This window comes from Urtica dioica, chromosome 6 (genome assembly GCF_054948205.1).
Source record: "Urtica dioica subsp. dioica isolate 48M chromosome 6, U.dioica_male_clone48M_v1_H2, whole genome shotgun sequence".
Taxonomy (NCBI): domain Eukaryota; kingdom Viridiplantae; phylum Streptophyta; class Magnoliopsida; order Rosales; family Urticaceae; genus Urtica; species Urtica dioica.
The window spans coordinates 13,984,608-14,000,587 of record NC_142761.1 but is presented as its reverse complement, the minus strand read 5'-3'; positions in this window follow the sequence as shown (position 1 = coordinate 14,000,587).

The window sequence follows — 15,980 nt, the reverse complement described above, 5'->3', positions numbered from 1 at the left end:
GTTCCTTGGAATGTCAATAAATGAATTGGCCAGTTTCGAAATTGAGTCATGACTCTTTTGGATTCAACAATGTGACTTATTCACAAGCGACAAATGAGTTGAGGAAATAATGGCTAAAGGGGTAAAATGGTAATTTTGTAAATCCCGACTAGCTGATGATATTCAAGAAGGGTAAACATAGATAATATTTAGTGGATCCACTCATCACAATTAAGTTGAATTCTTGAGTAGAAAATAAATTCATTTGAACCGAGAGCTTCTCAGTGTCAACTCTTTAGTGGAGTAAGTTGACATTAAGCTAAACTTGGAAAAGGTTTGTGAACTTTTTAGTCCAAGTATTCTAGCTCAAGCTTTGTTCATTTGGATCCATGAGGTCACTGTCACAAATCATATCGAGTAGGATTAGTTAAACTAGAAGCTAGGTCAAAACAAAAACGAGACAAGTTTTACAAAAATTGTCTAAATGGTATTTTTGTCTTTTTGAACATAGGATGAAATGGATGTCAATAAATTTTTTTTGACATTGTCATATGATGACATATAAACACTTGGCCATAATATGATTTTGGGCCTTGAGGATTAATTTCATTTCATGGAATTTTACTTGAAAATTGTTAATGGGCCTTTCTTATGTTGTCATGAACAAATGAAGAAAAATCTAGAAACACCTTCTAGAAGGGCTGCACGTCCAACATAGCAAAAGAGAGACAAATTTCGTGCATTGATGTATGAAGATATTTTTCAAAAGAAAAAGAGGAATCAAATTTCGTCTAGAAGAAAAGTGAGGTGGGCGGCATACACAAGCCAAGGGAGAAGCAAAACAAAAGAGGAAACAAATCCAAGGCTTCTAGAAACTTAGCTTTGCCGTGTTACTAAGAGGGAATATGGGGAATATTTTGCACATGAATATGTGATATTCTATAGAAGAGAAAACTACCTTGTTGAAGGTAATTCCTCTCCTATAAATAGAGGCATCATTCCTCTCATTTTATTCATTCCAAAGTTTTACAGATTGAGAGCCTCTCTCTCTAGAACTTGGCAGCCCCTCTCCATCTCTCTCTCTAAGTTCTTTTCGTTTTTGTTTTGGCACCTAGGTCCACATTTGACCTAGTGTTTTAGCTCTTTGACTCTTAGACTTGTTGTTATCGGCCCGACCCCAATCGCGGAAAATCAAAGGCAAAACAGCGATCTTACTTGCCCCAGCCATTGATCGGCCCGTGGGCCGGCTCGGCCAAGGGCCGGCCCAATAGCCTCGGCCCAAGACCGAGCTCGACCTCGGCGTCATGAGCTCGACCTCGGCCTCATGAACTTGACCTCAGCCTCGCGAGCTCGACCACGGCCTCACGAGCTCGACCTCGGCCTCACGAGCTCGACCTCGGCCTCACGAGCCTATCCTCGGCCCTATGCTATCCTCGGCCGAGCCTATGCTATTCTTGGATAAGGGCCGAGCCTATGTTATCCTTGGCCAAGGGGCCCACCAATGACGCCATCCTATTTTATCCTCTACCGAGCCTATGTTATCCTTGGCCAAGGGGCCCACCAATGACGCCATCCTATGCTATCCTCTGCCGAGCCTATGTTATCCTCGGCCAAGGGGCCCACCAATGACGCCATCCTATGCTATCCTCGGCCAAGGGCCGAGCCCATGTTATCCTCGGCCAAGAGGCCCACCAATGGCCCCTTGGTCGCCTATAAATACAGGCGCCTCTCACCTTCTCAAGGTAATCCATTCTTGAGTACTAAAATGCTGCGAAACTCACCTCTCGCTCGTTTCTCTCAAGTCTCGGCCCTTAAACACCTAAACCCTCTATTCTCCACCTCAATCCCACTAATGTTGAGCATCGGAGAGGTAAACAGAGGCACCCCCTTTGTTTTCCCTTCTTAGCTCACGGTTCTCTTATCCTTTCAAGGTGCCCTGGCGAGCTCAGACACCATCGACAGCCAAGGGAAGTTCTGGGCTACCAGGTCCGACACGCTCGAGTCCAGGCGAGGCCACTTGGTTCGGCCTTGGGTCTAACCGCTTGTGGCTCCTAAATCGTTGTCCGAAAAACGGCGACAACATTTTGGCGCTAGAAGGAGGGGACCACCGACCTTAGCACGCTCTCCCTTCCATTCCACACTCTCACTACTCTTACGAATCTCGAGAGATGAGTCACATTCCAGCGACCTCCGCCGGCACTCGAGCGACAAGCTTAAGGTACGGTCTCCGGAGCGTCGCTCACCGTCTTGAAGGGGAACCTAGTGATAACGAGAGCCAGCCCCAAGACCCGACGAACGACCCCGAGGCCGCGCTCCGAGAGGACACGACTCTGCGGCTCGTAGAGCTTCTAGACCGTCCCGGCGTCGACGGCTCGCTCATTGCCGATCTCCTCGGCTACGATGTCGAGGATCGATCCACCCATAACAACTTCGACCCCGACTATGTGGGGGAGTCAAGGACCGACGAGGCGACTCCTAGCCTCGCCCATTCGCGGTCCGAGAGGCCCAGTGGTGCTTGGGCCGTTCCGTCGCGTCTGGCGCGACGACAGGCACGGTCACATTCCCAGGGACTCGCCCCTTCAGTTTCAAGAGGCGGCCGGACACGGCCCCTCACCGAGGAGAGAGCGACTCTAGGCAATGATGGGGCCGATAGCCGGAGCGCTCGCCGCGTGGCCCGACCGAGGGCGAACTCGCCCCACCACGCGCCGAGCGTGGACCTTAGAGAGCGCTTGACGGCGCAGAGAAACTCCCGATGGGAGGATCTCCGCCAAAGGCTCAACTCTCGGAGGGACGCCCTCCCCGCTGCAACCCTCGGCCAACCTCAGGCCAATATCATGGACCAAGCATCCAACGAGCGCCAGCCGGCGACTCCCGTGTCCCCGGCGGTCAGCCCTGCTAACGGGCTGGACATGGTCACGATGATTCAGAGCCTCTAAAACCAAATCATCGAGATGAGGGAGTCAGGGAGGCAGAGGCCGTATGGAGGGATCGAGGAATCATACTCTTCCTTCGTCGCGCAAATCCTCGCGCAACCTTGCGTGGGGATCTTCAAATTACCATCCATCCCTCCCTATGATGGGCGGACTGACCCAAACTTCCACATCCAGCACTACGAGACATGGATGATAATGCAAGGGCAGCAATCGAAGAACCGGAGAGCTCACAACTGCACATCGTGGGCTCAATCATGGGCGGCCCGGAGTTTGGGGACTCGTCCACGCAAAGGAAGAAGTACGCGCGTGAAGTTTCCCAAGGGAAAATAGCGCACTACATCAACCATACGTACGAGGCTCCTCCTCCGGCCTCGTTCGAGTCCATGTTCTTCACTGGCCAAGAGGCGGCGCGAGTCCTCCACCCACACAACGACGCGATAGTCGTCTCAGCCCCGGTCGCCAACAACCTCGTCTGGAGAATCCTAATCGACAATGGGAGCTCCGCCGATATAATCTTCAAGGCGACGCTGGACAGGATGAAACTATCTGGGATGAGACCGACCTTGATCTCGACTCCGCTCTTCGGCTTCTCCGGGGAGAGGGTCATGACGGAGGGGACCATCGACCTCCCGGTGACCTTCGGGACAGCGGGGGGGCTCGAGGTCACCCACATCGTATCGTTCTTGGTCGTGGACCAACCCTCCGCCTACAACGTCATAATTGGCCGCCCGACCCTCAATCGGTTGAAGGCCATTACGTCCACTTACCACCTGATGATGAAGTTCCCGACTGACAAGGGGATAGCCATGATGTTGGGAGACCAATCGATGGCAAGGATGTGCTACATCCAAGGCGTGGATGGGAAAGAAAAGGGAAAACTTCTCGCCGCCGACTTCATCAGGGAGGCGGAACACCCAAGTGGGTGTCCAATGTGGTGATGGTCAAGAAGCCAAACGAGAAATGGCGGATCTGTATCGACTATAAAGATCTCAACAAGGCCTGCCCGAAAGATAGCTTCCCCCTCCCGAGGATCGAGCAGCTTGTGGATGCTACGGCGGGCCACGAGTTGTTGAGCTTCATGGACGCCTACTCAGGCTACAACCAGATCCGCATGCACGAGCCGGACCAGATCAAGACCACCTTTGTTACGAACCGCGGACTCTATTGTTACAAAGTCATGCCCTTTGGCCTCAAAAATGCGGGAGCGACGTACCAAAGGTTGGTAAACCGAATGTTCGCAAATCAAATTGGCAAAACCATGGAAGTCTACGTGGACGATATGCTCGTCAAAACCCTCAAGACCCACGACCACGTTCGAGACCTGAGAGAGATTTTTGCGATCCTGCGACGCTACAAGTGCGCTTTTGGGGTCGAGGCCGGACAGTTCTTGGGCTACATGGTTAGCCGCCGCGGGATCGAGGCTAACCCTGAGAAAATTAGAGCGATCTTAGAGATGAGGTCACCGCAGAAAGTGAAAGAAGTTCAGAGTCTGACAGGAAGGATCGCTGCCCTGACGCGGTTCGTGTCCAAGGCCACCGATAAGTGCCAACCGTTTTTCAAGGCACTGAAGAAGACCGAAGGGTTTGTGTGGACGGAGAAGTGCGAGGAAGCCTTCCGCAAAATGAAAGCCTATTTCGCCTCCCCCCGCGTTCCTTGCAAAGCCAAAGAATGGCGAAACCTTGTACATCTACCTCGCGGTTTCCGACAGAGCCGTGAGCGCGGTTCTCATACGTGAAGAAGACAAGGTGCAATGGCCGGTCTATTATGTTAGCAAGGCGCTCCTCGACGCCGAGACCCGAAACCCGGAAATCGAGAGATTGTCCCTCGCCCTTGTCATGAGCGCGAGAAAGCTCCGACCCTACTTCCAAGCGCACCCCATTGTGGTCCGCACGGGACATCAAATCGAGAACGCCCTTCAAAAAGGGACCTCCTCTCGAATGGCGATATGGTCCGAAGAGTTGGGCGAGTACGGGGTCGAGTTCCAACCAAGAACCACCATCAAGGGCCAGGCCCTCGCCGACTTCATCGCCGAATTCACAAGCGCGCCCCCGACCGAAGAGGACGACGAGAGTAGTAAGAGCACGAAAGACAAGGAGGACGACCACAGTGAGTCGTCAAAGAAGAGGACCAACAGCCCGATAGGGCCGGTCTGGGACTTACACGTAGATGGCGCGTCAAACGCCCGGGGGGCTGGCGTCGGCGTTGTGCTCACAAATCCCGATAGGGAAAAGCTGAGATATGCCCTGCGGTTCGAGTTTAAGGCTTCCAACAACGAGGCGGAGTACGAGGCTCTGATCGTTGGCTTGGAGCTGGCGAACAGGCTAGGCGTTCGAAACCTGCGCATCCACTGCGACTCGCAATTGATCGTGAACCAAGTTAAGGGCGACTACGCCGCTAAAGAGCCGAACATGGTCGCGTACTTATCCAAAACCCAAAAGAACCTAGAGGCCCTGTCATGGTTCGAGATCGTCCAAGTTCCCCGAGAAGCGAACATCGACGCTTACGCCCTAGCTCGTCTCGCGTCCGGGATAGACCAGGAGGGCGAAGGCAGCATCCCGATCGAGGTGTTGACCCGACCCTACATCTCGAGAGGCGACGTAGGGGTAGTTGATGAGACTCCGCCTCCCTCATGGATGACACCGCTCGTGGAATTCCTTAAGCGAGGAGTCGTCCCCGAAGACAAAGAAGAGGCCAAGAAGCTGAGAAGCTTGGCGCCGAAGTACACGATGAGGGAGGACAACTTGTTCAAGAGAGGCTACTCTATGCCCCTCCTCCGCTGCCTGACCGAGGTCGAAGCGAAGAAAGCGCTCCGCGAGGTGCACGAAGGGGTGTGCGGAAACCACGCCGCCAGGCAATCTTTGGCATTAAAGCTACTGAGACTCGGATATTTTTGGCCAACCTTGAAAAAGGACTCCCACGAGTGGGCCAAGAAATGTGACAAATGCCAAAGGTTCGCTCACATCCCGCGCCAAGCGCCTGCCCCGCTATGCCCGGTCATCGTGCCGCGACCCTTCGCAAAGTGGGGAATCGATCTCATCGGCGAGCTACCTATGGCTCCGAGGCAATACAAGCATGCGATCATGGCAATCGACTATTTAACGAAGTGGGTAGAGGCCGAACCGCTGGCAAAGATCACAGAGACAAACACGACGAACTTCATCTGGAAGAACATTGTCAGCCGCTTCGGGATCCCCGCGTCGATTGTGACCGATAACGGAAAGCAATTTGACAACGCGCGCCTCCGAGAAGTATGCGAGCAGTTGGGCATTAGCAAGACTTTCTCTTCCCCCCACCATCCTCAAGCCAACGGTCAGGTAGAGGCGGTCAACAAAATGATCAAGGAGAATCTGAAAAAGAAGCTGGAGGAGAAAAAGGGGGCTTGGGCCGACGAGCTCCCCATGGTCCTATGGGCATACCGAACCACCGCGCGAAACGCGACCGGCGAAAACCCTTTCGCTCTCGCGTTCGGCGTCGAGGCCGTGGTGCCCGTCGAGACCAAGCTGCCGACCCTGCGCATCGAGGAATACGAGGAAGCCATCAACAACAACGCGATCAGGCTCGAGCTGGACCTCATAGATGAGAGGAGGGCGGACGCGCTCACCCGCCTTGCTGCACAAAAGAGGAAGGTCGAAAAATACTAGAACTCCAAGGTCAAGCTGCGACAGTTCGCCGACGGAAGCTTCGTCCTCAGGAGGGTGTTCCAAAACACCAAAGTGCAAGGGGCGGGAGTCTTGGGCCCCACTTGGGAAGGTCCGTACCGCGTGCGCCGAGCCATCCACAACGGCACGTACGAGCTCGAGAACCTGGAAGGACTCATATTCACGCACCCTTGGAACGCGGAAAACCTTCGGCGGTACTACCAATAGATGCCCGTTCCCGCTGACTCTATGTTTTGTTATGTCATTGCATTTTCGATTTTTGCAATGACATTTTTAAAAATCTCAAGTATGGCGAAACGGCCTAAGAATGTAACTTTTTAACTATTTCAACAATGTAATCGAATTACATTTCGCTTCGAAACCTTTACCTTATTTTGTAACAATTTCTCGTCTTCTCTGCGAGTACCCGAGAAACTCGGGGGGCTAACGGATTGTTGGGACTTTGACCTCATCTAGTCGAGCTCGTCACTTCGCCTAAGTCGAGCTCGTCACTTCGCCTAGTCGAGCTCGTCACTTCGCCTAGTCGAGCCCGTCACTTCGCCTAGTCGAGCTCGTCACTTCGCCTAGTCGAGCCCGTCACTTCGCCTAGTCGAGCCCGTCACTTCGCCTAGTCGAGCTCGTCACTTCGCCTAGTGGAGCCCGTCACTTCGCCTAGTCGAGCTCGTCACTTCGCCTAGTCGAGCTCGTCACTTCGCCTAGTCGAGCTCGTCACTTCGCCTAGACGAGCCCGTCACTTCGCCTAGTCGAGCTCGTCACTTCGCCTAGTCGAGCCCGTCACTTCGCCTAGTCGAGCTCGTCACTTCGCCTAGTCGAGTTCGTCACTTCGCCTAGTCGAACTCGTCACTTCGCCTAGTCGAGTTCGTCACTTCGCCTAGTCGAACTCGTCACTTCGCCTAGTCGAGCTCGTCACTTCGAGCTGGTCACTTCGTCTAGTCAAACTTGTAACTTCGCCTAGTCGAAATCGTCACGTCGTCTAGTCGTGCTCGTCACCTCGTCTGGTCGAGCGCGCACAATGACACATTTTACGCGCCGAAAGGTAGCTAAAGATTAACAAGTCGGATTCGCGCACCGGACCTCCAACCCCCGCGCGGCGCTCTCGCACAATTCCACGCCCCGCACACCGATAGGCAACGGGGCGTCGGTAGATCGCGTCCGCGCACCGGACCGTCGATCTTGGCAGTCAAAACCCAAAACGTGACGCGTGTACCGACAAGTACCACGCTCACTGGGAACTGAGAGCTCGTCCCGATACACACGCCGATAGGTAGCGTACTCGCCTGAAGACGAGCGCGACGGCCACCCAGCTCGCACACGTCGACAGGCGACGAGTCACGAATGGATGGCCGAAGGTCGCACCCGCCGGGCGAATCTGGTCTAGCCAGCGTCCACGGGAAGCTTCGCCGCCAAGTGCGGCAGTAAGCCGTGCAAACCGGTTACGCTAGGTAAGGCAAGTCGGGCTCGTGAGACACGCCCTAATCACAACGCGCGAATCGATTACGCTAAGCATAGCAAGTCGAGAAAATAAGACGCATAACAGACGAAAAAGCTTTAACTAAGGCAAACAATGTTGTACGAGCAATCCAAAAAGAAAAGTATGAGAGTACGGCAAACTTCTAACGGAAGAAAGACATAACAAAATTCCGGAAGAAAGCATGACGCAAGCGCTAAACAAGTGCGTGGAAAACCGAAGAAAACTCGGCTACTCCGAGCCGAAGTCGATCTGCTCTTCGTCTTCCTCGGGGCAGGGGGCGCCAAACCCGCCGAGGGTTTCTCCGTCGAGTTGACGGTTCGTCGACTGGGCGGCTTCCGCGGGGGCTTGGGGGCGCAGGTCGTCCTCAGGCGGCTCGTCGTCCAGAGGAGGAAACATGACGTCGAAGAGGGAAAACGTGGTCCCACGAGGCACGTGCTCCTTCACGGTCGCATCTCGGACCCGTTTGGCTGCCTCATAATGGGCCGCCTCCAGCGCGAGGTCCTAGTCATCCTCCAAGTCCGTCTTGGACTGCACGGCGTCGTCTTTCTCCTCGGCAAGGATCTGCACCTCCGCCCGCAAAGTATCCTTCTCCCTCTCGGCCTTGACCCGGGAGATCTCACTCACTGACAGCCGAGCATGGACGATGTTCAGCTCCTCGTCCCGGCTCTAGAGCACCGCCTGGAGCTTCTTCGTCTCCCCTAAGAAGGTGTCGGCCGCCTGCTCCGCCTTCTCCCGAGACGCCTGCCCGGCCGTGCGAAGCAATTTCTCGGTCGCCGACTCTTCGCGAGCGCGCTTCAGCTCCTCCTCGAGTGCTTGAAATTCTCGAGCGGTACGGGCTCCCACTAGAGCGTCAGCGTGGGTGGCCGCTGTGCTCTCCTTGTCCTTCTCCATAATCTGCATGCGCCGCAGCAGGTCCCGGAGAATGGGACCGCTTCACTCTTGACGTGCGAGCATCTGCAGAGACGAGTGACATACGTATAATCGGAATAAGCATAATGGTTATGCATGAGATATGCAGGCGGATCGTACCTTTCGGGCATCGCCGATCCCGTTTTGGAAATGCTCCAGATCGCTTGTCGTCACCAAACCTTTGAAGTCCCGCAGAGAGGTCCCAAGAATCCCTCGGGAGCACTGATCCCTCAGCTCCGCCGCCTCCGCCAAGAGCATCGAATCCATGCTATCCGGCACCGTCAATGTGTGGGCACGCTTGTGGCCAGAGGGTGGCCCGAAGGAAGTCGACGACGACGATCGCTTGTTAGAAGAGATCGCCTCGTTCCCCGCCCGCGGTGGCGAACCTCAGCTCGGGGGCAAGCCGCGGTCGCAGCTTCAGCGATAGGTGCCACTTTCGGCACGTGCGTGTGCGGCCGATGTCGTCTGGGCATGGTATTGTTGGAATTGATCTAGGGTTTAAGAAAAAGTTTAACGCTTCGCAAATCGGCGGAATTTTAAAAATTTTCTTTTCAAGTAAAAACAGTTTTTTACTAACCTAGACAAAGAGCAAGTACATATAAATAAAAACTATTATGAGCTAAGAAGTTTACTAACCTTTCTTGAAGCTTGAACTTTGAGAAGCTTTTGGAAAGTTTGCAACGCTCGTCTCCCCTCGCAGCACGTCTCTCTTTCTTTCCTCGGCACCTCGAGCAACCACGAAAGTTTCTATCACTAAATCACTCGAAATAAAAGAAATCAGTGAGTGGGCACTTTTAAACACTACGACTTAAGAACGAGTCTTGAAGTCGCAGAGCTAAACTCTAGGTCAAATGAGGACCTAGGTTCCAAAACAATAAAACGAAATTGACTAGAGAGAGAGAGGAGAGGGGCGGCCACAATGTCTAGAGAAAGAGTCTCTCAATCTCTAACTTGTGTGGAATAATAGAATGAGAGGAATGAGGGTCCTATTTATAGGAGAAGGGTTGGCCTTGGAAAGAAGTAGTTTCCTCTTATTTTCCAAGCCTTAATGAGCAATCTTTTATTGCCCATTCCTATCCAAGATAGGCGCCCACCTCAAGCAAATCCCCAAGGGATTAGTTTCCTCTTTTGTTCTCTCTTGGTTGCCTTGGCCGAAATTCCCTATACAAGTATAGGAAATTTGTTTCCTCTTTTTCTTTTGGCAAGTATCTTGATACATGTATGCACAAAATATTCTCTCTTCCTATGGGTATGTTGGGCGCCCAAATGGTCTCTAGAAGAAGCTTCTTCATTTGTTCATGACAACATGAGAAATGCCCATTAAGAATTTTCAATAAAATTCTTATGAAATGAAATTAGTTCACAAGGCCCAATAATCAAGTCATGGCCGAGTGACATTAAGTCATCAAATGAACTCGTCAAAAAATTTATTGACATTCATTTCATCCTTTTACTCAAAAGACAAAAATACCCTTTTGACTATTTTCGTTCTTGTTTTGACTTAGGTTCCAGTTTAACTATTCCTAATCGATGTGATTCGTGACAGTGACCTCATGGATCCAAATGAACAAAGCTTGAGCTAAACACTTGGACTCAAAAGTTCACAAACCTTTTCCAAGTTTAGCTTAATGTCAACTGACTCCACTAAAGAGTTGACACTGAAAATCTCTCGGTTCAAATGAATTTATTTTCTACTCAAGAATTCCAACTAATTATAATGAGCGGATCCACAGAATGTTATCATTGTTTACCCTTCATGAATATCATCAGCCAGTCGGGATTTACAAAATTACCATTTTACCCTTCTAGCTGTTATTTCCTCAACTCCTTTGTCGCTTGTGAATAAGTTAGAAACAATGTATTGACGAGGACCTAACAAGTCACATTGTTTTATCCAAAAAGAGTCAGGACTCCATTTGGACACTGGCCAGTTCATTTATTCACACTCCAAGGAACAAAGCATGAGGTGATATACATTGCATTTCAGCAATCTTGTACATGAATTCCATATCTATGAGAACTTCACAAAGTTACTCATGACATACTCACAACTTAGTACTTCACCAATAGGCTTTGTTCGGAATCACATAGTGAATCCGAACTCTGACTTTCTCAAATGAGAATACTAAGGTGTGAAATGACATGTCTCATTTTAGGATTAAGGTAAGCACGATGCAATTCATACATATTGACTTCGAGACATAAGAGGTTGAATGGTTTGTTCTTATCTTGTCTCTAGAAGTGCACTGGTCAATTCAGTACCTTCGGAAGATACCTAGAAGAACTATAGAGTCTCGAACTCTCAATGCCTCATAACCAGACATCATAGATTCTTCTAACAATCATACTGAGGTCAATAGTCCTTTGACCCTAAGATTGCGAATATATCGTTTTAAGCAAACTACGAAGAGTTTGTTCATGCAAATCTACATTTGTCTCTTCGTAAGTTGTTTAGTTTGTTTAAGGACTAAAAGACTAAGGTTTTATCATAAAGCTTCAGACAAGGAAGATTGAATGAACGCTTCAACTTTTATTAATAAATAGGCAGTTACAAGCAAGAGTCTTCGTAAGACTATATGACATCAAATGTACATAAATAGGCACTACTACTCTTCTTGTGGGCACCATTGACAACAAACTCCCACTTGACTTAAAGAAGATGAGTGTAGTCCTTCATGCCTAATCCCTCACGATGTTGGTCGAAGAGCTTGTTCGCTAGGGCCTTGGTGAATGGATCTGCGAGGTTGTCCACCATTGAGATCTTTTTCACTTTCATGTCGCCGCGCTGCACGATCTCTCGAATCAAATGGTATTTCCTCTCAATATGCTTAGAGCGCTTATGACTTCTAGGTTCCTTTGAGTTAGCGACAGCCCCACTATTATCACAATAAAGGGTCATGGGCTCGTCGACGTTTGGAACAACTTCCAAATACTTAAGGAATTTTCTAAGCCATACAGCCTCTTTGGATGCTTCACAAGCAGCCAGATATTATGCTTCCATTGTGGAGTCAGCAATGCAAGATTGCTTAATACTTCTCCACACAACAGCTACACCATTAAGGATGAACACAGATCCCGAAGTGGATTTCCTGGAATCCTTATCCGCTTGAAAATCAGAGTCGGTATATCCCGTCATAGTCAGGTCAGTACCTGAGTATGTAAGCATCAAGTTCCTAGTTTTTCGAAGATACTTAAGAACATGCTTAACAGCAATCCAGTGCTCGGGTCCAGGGTTGGATTGGAAACGGCTAATTACGCCAACGGCGAAACATATATCAGGTCTAGTGCAAAGCATAGCATACATGAGGCTTCCTACGGCAGAGGCGTAAGGAATCTTCCTCATGTCTTCAATCTCTAGTGCAGTCTTATGAAACTGGTCCTTAGAGAGTGAAACTCCATGCCTAAAGGGTGTTTGACCCTTCTTGGAGTCTTGCATCGAGAAGTGATCCATCACCTTATCAATATAAGATGCTTGAGAGAGCGACAGGGTCAGGTTTTTCCTATCTCGAAAGATTTGGATTCCCAGAATGTACGCGGCTTCTCCTAGATCCTTCATATCGAATTGCTTTGCTAGCCAGACCTTAACCTCAGATAACTTACCTACGTCATTACGAATGAGTAGTATATCATCGACATATAGTACCAGAAACACAACTTTGCCTTCGTGTATTAACTTGTAAACAGGCTACAACCAGATCCGCATGCACGAGCCGGACCAGATCAAGACCACCTTTGTTACGAACCGCGGACTCTACTATTACAAGGTCATGCCCTTTGGCCTCAAAAACGCGGGAGCGACGTATCAAAGGTTGGTAAACCGAATGTTCGCCAATCAAATTGGCAAAACCATGGAAGTCTACGTGGACGATATGCTCGTCAAAAGCCTCAAGACCTACGACCACGTTCGAGACCTGAGAGAGATGTTTGCGATCCTGCGATGCTACAAGATGAAGCTCAACCCCAACAAGTGCGCTTTTGGGGTCGAGTCCGGAAAGTTCTTGGGCTACATGGTTAGCCACCGCGGGATCGAGGCATCAATTTTATAGGAATCTTTGGCCACATGAGCAACCACCGGTTGGTTCATGCATGAGTCAACCCAACATTTCAGTGAAAGAAATCTAGCTCATACGCACTAGCGTAACTAGTACACGCAGATATCAACCGAAAATTAGGGCGATCTTAGAGATGAGGTCGCCGCAGAAAGTGAAAGAAGTTCAGAGTCTGACAGGAACGATCGCCGCCCTGACGCGGTTCGTGTCCAAGGCCACTAACAAGTGCCAACCGTTTTTCAAGCCACTGAAGAAGACCGACGGGTTCGTGTGGACGGAGAAGTGCAAGGAAGCCTTCCGCGAAATTAAAGGCTATTTCGCCTCCCCCCCATTCCTTGCAAAGCCAAAGAATGGCGAAACCTTGTACATCTACCTCGCAGTTTCCGACAGAGCCGTGAGTGCGGTTCTCATACGCGAAGAAGACACGGTGCAATGGCCGGTCTATTGTTGTGGCTCGTTTTTCGGACAACGATTTAGGAGCCACATGCGGTTAGACCCAAGGCCGGACCAAGTGGCCTCGCCTGGGCTCGAGCGTGTCGGACCTGGTAGCCCAGATTTTCCCTTGGCTGTCGATAGTGTCTGAGCTCGCCGGGGCACCTGGAAAGGATAAGAGAACCGTGAGCTAAGAAGGGAAAAAAGATGGGGTGCCTCTGTTTACCTCTCCGACGCTCAACATTAGTGGGATTGAGGTGGACAATAGAGGGTTTAGGTGTTTAAGGGCCGAGACTTGGGAGAAACGAGCGAGAGGTGAGTTTCGCAGCGTTTCAATACTCAAGAATGGATTACCTGGAGAAGGTGAGAGGCGCCTGTATTTATAGGCGACCAAGGGGGCGTTGGTGGGCCCCTTGGCCGAGGATAACATGGGCTCGGCCCTTGGCCGAGGATAGCATAGGCTCGACCCAGGATAGCATAGGATGGCGTCATTGGTGGGCCCCTTGGCCGAGGATAACATGGTCTCGGCAGAGGATAACATAGGCTCGGCAGAGGATAGCATAGGCTCGGCCGAGGATAGCATAGAGCCGAGGATAGGCTTGTGAGGCCGAGGTCGAGCTCGTGAGGCTGAGGTCGAGCTCGTGACGCCGAGGTCGAGCTCGTGAAGCCGAGGTCGAGCTCATGAGGCCGAGGTCGAGCTCGTGAGGCCGAGGTCGAGCTCGGTCTTGGGCCGAGGATATTGGGCCGGCCCTTGGCCGAGCCGGCCCATGGGCCGATCAATGGCTGGGGCAAGTCTGATCGTTGTTTTGCCTTTGATTCGCCACGATTGGGGTCGGGCCGATAACATTAGCCCCCCGAGTTTATCGTCGAGTGAAGCTTGTGCGGTAAACTCAAGATTCCCGTCATCGTCGGCCACCGAAGCGACCCATCGCGAAAAGGTTCGACTATAGCCTCTTTTACTATTTATTTTTCCTTTCTCTAGTTTCTTTTCGTTTTTGCCTCGCTACACGTGCCAATGGTCCCCACAACCTACCTGTCGGGGCGTGGGTCCATTGAAGATGACCTCTTCCCTCTGCTCGGGAATCAAGATGTAAACCTAGACGACCTTTGGGCGCAATTCTCATCGCATGTGGATACCCAAAACGCAGCGCCCCCATCACCGCCTTCAGGCAACAGGTCGGTTGAGATGGCTGCAGGCGATCTTCGCTCAGTCGATGCGTGGCTGGCCGACTTGGAGGAGGGTATGCGCACCGGAGACATTGCCAGAGGCGACCCCGACGTCGTCGGGGACGCGCACGGCCTGGGGGAAGGTGCGCCCGCCGAGGTGAGTCTGCGCCAAGGTGGGCCGACCCCCGTCGGCCTTGTCTGTGGTGGAGGCGTTGCCGGGAGAGGCCCAAGCCGCGCTGGTGGAGCGCCCGCCCTGGAAGGAGTCGCGTCGGCCGAGCCGGGCGCAGGGAGAGTCGCACCGGTCCTGGGTGGCGATGTTGGGACTGTCCGGCAAGCGGGCGGCAGCGAGGAGGGATGCGTCGGTGGAGGTCGATCGGAGGCGGGGGGCGTCGATGAAGGGCCGCCGGAGGCGGGCGGCGTCGTTGGCGGCAGCGCCGGCGCCAGAGATGAGGAGCGCCGGCCGGACAGCGTCGGCCAGGGGGCGGCGGCCGAGGCGCTGGTTGCCCTAGCCCTAGGGGTCGGTGGCGTCCCATCTGGTGAGCCGGGTGATGCCGCCGGGCCAGCCGCAAGCGCCAATGGGCCGGGCGAGAGCCCAAAGAGCCTTGGTGATCTGGGTGCGCGAGGGGACTCTCTGGCCAGGCCGGGCGCCGACGGTGGGCCCGCTGCCGGGCCGGACAAGGGGAAGACAGGGCCGGCTGGCTCGGGCGGCCGCAGTGAGGGGTCTGCAATCTGTGGTGACCTGGACTGCTCGGGTGTTGATGTCCCAAGCTCGCTCTCGATCGTTAGTTTCACGAGTTTAAGGAAGCGTTACAGCATCCCAGATTCGGTGTCGATCCTGAGGCCGTTGCCCGACGATCGCCCGACTCGCCCTCCAAAGGGACACGCGGCCATTCACGAGGCGAGTCTTCGCGGGGGGCTACGGTTACCCTTTCTACCGGTGATCCAAGAGCTATTGACTCGTTTGGGGGTGCATGCATTGCAGATGTCTCCGTCCTTCTACCGGGCGGTCGCCGCGTGCCATATGATGCTCTACCGAGCAAAGAAACGGGCAGTCACCGCAGACGATATCCAGGATCTCTTGGTCGTTCGCGGGGTCCCGGGGAAACCGGGCTTCTACTGCGTGCGCCCTCGGAAACGCATCTCCATCGTTACCAAGGTCACCTCGAAGCATTGGTACCCTTGGATGTGGGTTTCCGAGTCGGCCTTCGGGTCCGTAACCTTAACGTTTGGGCCCGCGGTCGACTTTCCCTCCGTCGGGGACGTAGAAGATTCCGAACTTGTATCCGTGATCAAAGCGATCCCGGATTCGAGGCGGCAGGGGTCAGTGTTCGAGTCCCCGGACCTAATGGCGAGGACCGGGTGGTTCGTGCCTTGTGACAAC